Below are 8160 nucleotides of genomic sequence, written 5' to 3'. Positions count from 1 at the left end.
CATCTTTCCGTTTCTGGTCGGTGCATTTTTCTTTGCAATATTTGACCGAGGTGTCACGTAGAAAACTGTACAAACACCTCGCGCATGTGTTATTTCCTCTGCCATTATACCGTGAATTATACGTGCAGGCCCAGGAGAATATGTTTTGAAACACGTTAAAAGAATGCTCGTAGCACCAGAGGTTAAAACCTTTTTGTTAAGCGGCACACAGGAACTTTACCCATTAAAGCATGGTTAGAAGATATATCGTTTTATTTGTTCCGTGTGGTACTCATTGTTTATTATGCAAAAAAAAGCAATTTGACACGTGTTTTAGATTGCTGGAGTGGGGTTTGTCTCCGCGTAATCTCATATATAACTCTGAAAAAGGAGTTGCCATTAAGTCCGCGTGGAAAGCGTTATCTCACGGTTGAAAATGACGATGGCGTGCCTTTTGATCTTGTTATGCTCCTGGGCCTGCACAGCATACGGCAAACTCGGATGGCTGTACACAAGGCAGATAGTGATGTTAGACCCGTTCGCGAACATTTTTGCCAATCTGTGTGCCATTTTTCCGAAGTGCAGAAAGTGCAGACGTATGTACCGGAGTGGGTTCCAAGATTGCAACTTTTGTTACACATGTCCAAATACGAACAGCTGACGTTTCACCGTAATATGATTTTGTTATTTTGTGTGACATCATCATCATCATCAGCCTATTTTTATGTTCACTGCAGGACGAAGGCCTCTCCTAGGGATCTCCAGTTACCCCTGTCTTGGGCTTATTTCAATGGGTACCTGGTCATTTTGGAATCAGTGGCAATGATTCCGCAGACAACGCTGCTCGCACATCACACCAAGAAGAGCTCAGCGTTCCAATTCCACTTTCGAGGACAGACGCCGCAAGGCAGCTTCGACACCTGCAGTCTCTCACTGACCGAGTGGAACTCGCCAAACTTACGACTTACACGACTGAATCAATTAAACCCCTCACTGCAGCTCCAACCTCCATTTGGACTTCCTCGACGTGAAGCTTCGCTTCTCTGTCGCCTTTGGTTAGGAGTTGCCTTCACAAAGGCCTACTCTACATTAATTAGAGTGACCGACAATGCAGCATGCGAGGTCTGCGGCACCGACGAAACTATTGACTACCTGCTGTGCCACTGTCCACGATATGCCCAAGAAAGACAAGAACTTGCTAACGCGCTAAAAAAACTGGACAATCGGATGCTTTCCGTGCAGGTGTTGCTGGAACACCGCCCCCATCGCTCGTCGGTCCAAAGAGCGGTGAAGGCACTTTTGTGCTTCTTGAGGACGACGGGCTTGTGTCAACGTCTGTGGCTATTAGAGCACTAACACACGCGTCAGCGAACTAACCGCTCATTTCCCTTCTTTCCTTCCCTCCTCTTTCTCCCTGTCATCTTTGTGTTCCCTCTTCCCATTCCCCCGCTGTAGGGTAGCCAACCGGACGTTATCCTGGTTAACCTCCCTGCCTTCTGTCTTTCTCTTGTTTCCCTCCTCCTGTCTTGGGCTAGCTGATTCGAATTTCTACCTGCAAATTTCCTAATTTCATCACCCCACCTAGTTTTCTGCCATCCTCTACTGCGCTTCCCTTCTCTTGGTATCCATTCTGTAACTCTATCGGTGACCGGTTATCCATCCTACGCATTACATAGCCTGCCCAACTCCACTTTTTTCTTAGTGACAATTAGAATATCTGTTATCCCCGTTTGCTGTCTCATCCACACCGCTCTCTTCCTGTCTCTTAACGTTACGCCTAACATTTTTCGTTCCATTGCTCTTTGTGCTGTCCTTAACTTGTTCTCGAGCTTCTTTGTTAACCTCCAAGTTTCTGCCCCATATGTTAGCACCGGTAGAATGCAATGATTGTATACATTCCTTTTCAACGACAGTGCTAAGCTCCCAGTCAGGATTTGGCAATGCCTGCCGTATGCACTCAAACCCAATTTTATTCTTCGGTAAATTTCCTTGTAACGGTCAGGGTCCCCTGTGAGTAATTGACCAAGATAAACGTACTGCTTTACAGACTCTAGAGGCTGACTGGCGATTCTGAATTCTTGTTCCCTTGCCAGGCTATTCAACATTATCTTTGTCTTCTGCATATTAATCTTCAACCTCACTCTTACACTTACACGATGCTGGATTTTCGTATAATGGGACATATACCGCTTTTCGCATTAAAATATTATTCGCACACCCCTCCATTGCTTGTTGGAGGACGCGCGCGCACAAAGTTGCCAAAGGCGCGCGCAAAGGTGTTGGAAGGCTAAATTGAAAGCGTGCGCAGGGAGCGCCCGAGATACACCGTGCGGCAGACGCCCGAACTACTGGCGCCGCTCTCGGCCCTCTCAGTCACGAGTCTCAGTTCCCTCGCTGGGCTCGGAGAGGCGGCGCAGAGCATCCGCGACGCACGCTACGCGGGTCACGCAGCGGGAGCGAAGGCGAGGGTAGGACGTGTCTTGTACCACGCCTAGGGAGACGCTGTCGCGCCAGCGCTGAGCGGCAGAGCAAGCAAATCCGTTCGTCTAAGCGACGTTACACGGAGAAGGAAATAGCCACGCAGTTATTTCACCCTCGCTCTGGTGCGGGCGCGCGTCGCGTAGCAGCCGAGCTGCGCGGATGAAGCAACGGTGTTGTGCGCGCGATAGCGAGCAGTCGAATCGCTTCGCCGGCTTCGGCCGGCCGAGAAGTGAAACTGGTGCTGTAGGCTGGATTGTGCACGTAGTACAGCGATGTTACTTCTTGAAGCTTCCGTGGTGCGCGTGATGGCTTTGCTTCTCTCGGGGAACTGATGCGTCGGGAGCAGCGGATCGACCAGCCCGGGCCTTCTTCTTCGTCGTCGGCGGCTTCGGTGGCGTCCTCTTCCGAGCAGCGGCGGAGCATCGCCGGAGCCCGTCGTGGTGACGCCGGACTTCTCCATGCCGCCGCTGGGCGCTTCGCAGCGACGACGACTCGAAGGTGAGGCAGGCCTGAACACGTTCTCTGAGCGACTGGGCGGAGCGCCGTTCCAGCTGAGCTGATGACACACGAGTGTGACGGACTTGCTTTTCCAAAACTTTCCAAGCCGTTTTCGCGGCTCCTCCAACGAAAACAACAAACGAACCGAGGCCCGCCGGTGAGCGTTCCCACGCAGTGCGAGTGGAGGCGTGTGTTTGTTTGCATTGAGCGCGTGCTTGTTCTGTGTCGGTTATCGCTTGCGCTCCCGTTTCTATTTCCGGCTTCATCACCGTTCTCTGTGCACAAGCGTCAGCATCGGTGCCTTCCAAGCCGTTAAATGTTTTGCAACCCTTGTCTATTCTTGCAAGCGTTAGAGGCGATCCTCTCTTTTGCCATCGTTTTCTCTGGCACTTATAAAGCTGCATGTGCGGTCTAGATTACGTCGCTCGGTATCTCTGTCTTCTATTTATCTGAAGGATCACCGCTGCAGTGGCGGACCTTCACATCTTCGCTCTCCGCCCTCCCTCGGTTTTTTTTTTCTTTTTTTTTTTTTTTTTAGAAGACAAGCGTTAACTGGATCTCTGCGGCTGTTGAACCGGTGCCGACTTACATAATCTTCAGTCTGGCGCAGATCCAGTACTTTTCTTATGCTTTGATTCATTTTCCTGAACGCCGGAGGAAACTCCTATGCAAGCAGGATGCGAATAACCGCATCGTGTCGATGGCCGTACTGGTGACCGGAATGGTAAGGAAAACCGATCAGGTTGATAGTCAACTTTTCCCCTGTGAGCTACGAGCGTATAACTAAATTCGTGCCCTCACTCTAGATGCAAATAATTCCTTATCTCGTTCCACTTACTAGCATGAGAAATCGAAACAATTGTACAACTAATTAAAAACATTCATTAATGAACCTAATTCTTAATTACTTTACGGCACTTATTGCAATTTGCAAATTGTAGCCGGTGAGTTTGCAAGACGTATCCACTTGAAATGAACCTCTAGGATGTCACCAGTTCCGAGATATTATTTCCCAATGTGTGGGACGAAATACATGGGCGTTCCACTTAGTTGTCTGCTTCAATGCTAAAATAGCGTTTTGTTTAAGAAAAGGAAGTGGAACAACAGTGCATTTTTACGGCGAGCTCGATTATCTCCAAACTAGTGTCATTCTGCAAATTCATTGCAAGTGGATGCGCCTTGCAAACTCGTCAGCTACAATTAGTAAATTGCAATATGCGCCGTAAAGTAATTAATTAAAAAGGTAATTGGTGAATTTTCTTTTTAAATATCTGAATACGTGTTTTGATTTTTAGTGAAAGTAATTCCCGCCTCTCTGAATAATCCAGAACAAGGACCCTATAGTAAATTCTACTTTTCCCAAATCACGCGGTCCGTTAAAATTCTGGCGCCGTCGATCTGTGCATGGTCTGCCGGTCCTCCCACCCACCATACTGCGCCGAGTTTTTCATAATCAATATTGTTTGCGAAACACACACAAGAAAGCTGCCTGCGCAAGGTGACGGGACATCAAAGGAGTAAACTCAAGCATGCAAAGAGCGTCGCAGTTCAGTTAACGTATGCAATCTGAGAGTGTCTCAGCTGTGTTTCTTAACTTTAACGAAAAAAACAATCTTCCATTTGTTCCATATCATTTTAGGAAGTTGAGAACGCGAAGAACGATGAAAAATTCGTATTGACGTTTACAGGCCACGTCTATATTGTAGGTATATATGCAGCAGTATGCCAGTATGAGGAAGGGCGGAGGCACGCGGTTCACTACCCAGCTAGCACAAAAGAGATATAATCATTCTTATTCATGGATATTTCGCCTTGACCGTCAAAAATCTAGATTGAAGAAGTCAACATCGAGAAGGATTCAATTGGGATGGAAAAATCTTGCTATAAGGCGGATTTTAGAAGACGTTTAAAATCGCTTGTTCTAGCGGCCTACAATTATTGATTTTTTTGTTGTTGTTTTCTTCCGCTTTTTGGCGGGAAAAACGGACATTGGTTTTTGTTTTTGCTTCGCCCTGTTAGAAGAGAGTGCAATCAACCCTGGCGCGGGTGTTTGCATTGTGGTGAGTGAGCACTGAAGGGGCAGCTGCTTGCTCTTTATGCTCATAATGAAGTCCACAATAAAGAAGACAAGTTATGCTGACCTTTCAGACCGTCAGAAGAGGCGTAGAGTTAATGACGAACCGATATCTGCCAGTCCTGTTGCCACGAGTACCGTCCACTAAGTATCATGGTAGGTTAATGAAAGTAGTAACCATGCTTCTAGTGAAGTATCCTCGCCACATGAGGATGCTCAATCCGAGGACAGTTTTCACGAAAGTGACCTTGCCTTGAAAGGAGAAAATGCAGAAGCACACACGCAAGACATTTCTAGATAATATTTTGTTCCACAAAACGACCCTCCTATGAGCGCGGGCATCGAAAATGGAGGTTCTTCGGACTATGCATCATCATCTGCAGAAAATCAGGCAAGTCTTTGTCCACGTAAATGTGTGGAATTTCAAGGATGGCTATGATGGGTTACAAGTCACCGAATTCCGCTTGTCCCAGTTTCTGAACTTCTCCGGAAACTAAGCACCACTTTCGACGTTGATTTTGTCATCGACGCGAGGACATTGTTGAACAGTCTTCGATACACTTCAACGCGATCTGTCCCTCCTGGCGAATATTGCCATTTTTCTGTGAAGGAAAATTTAGAACGCATGATTGCTGTGTTCCTGAGTGGCTGTCGAGGGTAGATCCCTTGACAACGCTCAGAGAATGTTAAATGACAATGTCAGCCAAGTTGGACTGACGGTTCAAACTGTAAAATGTTTTGATATTGTTTGTCGCAGTTTTCGTTTTTTTTGTTTGGTTAACCTGTTTTACTTTGACCGAAAGGAAGAAAAAGACACCGTAGTCTAGTTGCTAGAGAACCGGCTGCTGTAACCCACGGCAGAAGTTCGATTCCATTATAGGTTGCACATCACTTGTTTGTATTATAAAGCGAGTTAGGAACCTACCTACCTACCGCAAAGTGCCAAGAATGAGGCATTAAAAAGTTCGACTTTTGTTATTTCAAATTATCTTTGTGAGGTGGCGCTAGCATTATGGTAGCAGCCGCATTTTGTATTTTCTTAGTTAAATTAGCTAGCATTTCTGTGCTTCAGGTACCGAGTACGAAGCCACACTGAGTATTTTTCTGCATTGCAGCAGCGTGTGTCGCAAGAGGATGCAGCGCCGTGACGTGTCATAGCGGCTACCTGACAAAGCGAGGAGTGGCGCGACGGCTCATCGGCGTCATCGCTTGCGCCGACGCAGTCTGAGCAGCCAAGCGGACTGCGCTCTCCGCGGAGCTTCCCTCCAGATTGCGTAACTTTTGAACCCGCCGTTACATTGACCAATATTTTTGTCAGGACCAGCCGTTAAGTTCCGGACGCGTATTCGTTCATGAACTGCGGAGCGCCAGACTGCCTTCCACATCTTCTTTGCTCACGTAAGTAGTCACGGCCACTTTGACACCTGTCGTGTTTAATTATTTACGGTTTTCAGGCGGGAGTTTTAGGTGGAAGTTTTAGGCGGTAATGAAGTTTTTCAATGAAAGCGCCTTGATTTTAACTGCAATCTCTAATATTGTTTAAGAGGCATGTTTACGTCTGCGTACGTTTCTTTTATTGTATGCGTATTCAGGTTTACCAAAGCTGTCTAAAATTACCTCTGCGACGTTTCGTTGACCATTGATCGTTAGGAAGACGATGACATTCCCGTTTGGCGCAGAATGATTAGACGTGCTACGATCTTCGCGTAGCCACAGCATTCTTCCGTCAACGCTCTTGTGCGAGATCACTCGTGTGTTTTTCCGAGCGTGAAAGGTGCCCGCGAATACACGCAAAACTGCCGAACGACTGGCCGCTCGAGGCAGTTTGCGTGTATTGGCAGGCACCTTTCACACTTGTAAAAACACTTTATGTAGCTCATATTGAGAAACAGAAAGCGGTATCAGGGGTTTCTCATGTTGCTTTACAATCTTCTCATTGACACTTTTGATCTAACTATAGTAATTGAGAAGTTAATTAATTAATTAGAACTAATTATCTAACTAGGCGGAATGCAAAAAATAATCTGAGTATCTCCAGCATTACCTTGGTTCTGTCCTGGTACGTGGCACTTGCATATTTTTAAAGTTTGGCTAAAGTTAAATGAAACACCCTGCATGTAGTGCACTGTTGCCTTGTTTTTTGTAACATAATCCGACAGTGTAGCTATTTACAGCATCTTTTTTTAGGATACCTAACAATTTTTGGCTTCAGTCATGCAACAAATAAATTTTGAGGTCGCACTGGCGTTTTCTTTTTGCAAGTCTGTGCAGTAACAAAATTCTGTTAAAAAAAGAAAAATTCCAATATACAGTTGTAATAGGCACTGCTGTTACATTATAAACATAGATACTCCGAGTTTATCAGCATAACAATAAAGAGTTTTTTTGTAACTTACTATGCAGGCACATACCTACGTGCAAGAGAGAAGGCGCGTGAGGGTGAAGACACCGATCATGTACCCTCTACAGGTGCCAAATGGGCAGACGAAAACGCCGCCGCCTAAAGGGCCACCACGAAACTCCTGAACTCCAAGAACCCAGGTAACTGTTATTTCATATTAAAGTCGTACGAATTAAATTTTCAGCGTGATACATATACAGTCGTATCTCGATAATTCGAACTCGAAGGAGCCCGAAAGTTTGTTCTAATTAAAGGAAAGACTTATTTCTGAAGTATTCGTGCACCACAGCACGACGTACGAATGGAGTCGTTAGATATCACGGCGCGCAAGCAGATGGCGAGTAGGGGCCACGAGACTGCCCACGTCGAGCAACGCTCGCAGAAAACGATGCTGTAGGCAGCGGGCGGCGCCAGCACGGCGGCGCCGGGCGCGCGCGGACACGTCAAAGGTGAGGGAGGAGGGCGTCAGGGAAGCGGATTTGGCTGAGCAGAGGTGACCCCGTCGCTTCGGTGGCTCCCCTCACTCTCCCTCTCATCTCCCTCGTAGCTCCCCCACCTTCGACTGTCTCCGTGCGCGCCCGCCGCCGGCCCGGCGCCAGCTTAACCCTCTCCCTTTCTTTTCCTGCCGTTGAAGCGAGCGTTGGCCGGTTGTGAGCAGTTTCGTTGGCGGGACTGGGCCTCCGTCGTAGCTCCTCTGCGTCGCAGCCGCAGCGTTGAGACATCGACT

The 8160-nt window shown here is 47.3% G+C and overlaps 1 protein-coding gene across 1 annotated transcript in view; it reads left to right on the top strand.

Annotated features, from left to right (window-relative positions):
• The first annotated feature begins 2370 nt into the window (after positions 1-2370).
• Positions 2371-8160, top strand: part of LOC119456081 (beta-1,3-galactosyltransferase 1) — a 68214-nt gene continuing 62424 nt past the window's right edge. The window contains exon 1 of the mRNA XM_037717684.2: positions 2371-2958. The gene's annotated coding sequence lies outside the window, so the exon portion shown is untranslated. The remainder of the gene's footprint in view (positions 2959-8160) is intronic.

Source organism: Dermacentor silvarum, chromosome 6, assembly GCF_013339745.2.
Source record: "Dermacentor silvarum isolate Dsil-2018 chromosome 6, BIME_Dsil_1.4, whole genome shotgun sequence".
NCBI lineage: Eukaryota > Metazoa > Arthropoda > Arachnida > Ixodida > Ixodidae > Dermacentor > Dermacentor silvarum.
Note: the sequence above shows the minus strand (reverse complement) of the source record. Positions and strands in the feature narration are given on the sequence as shown.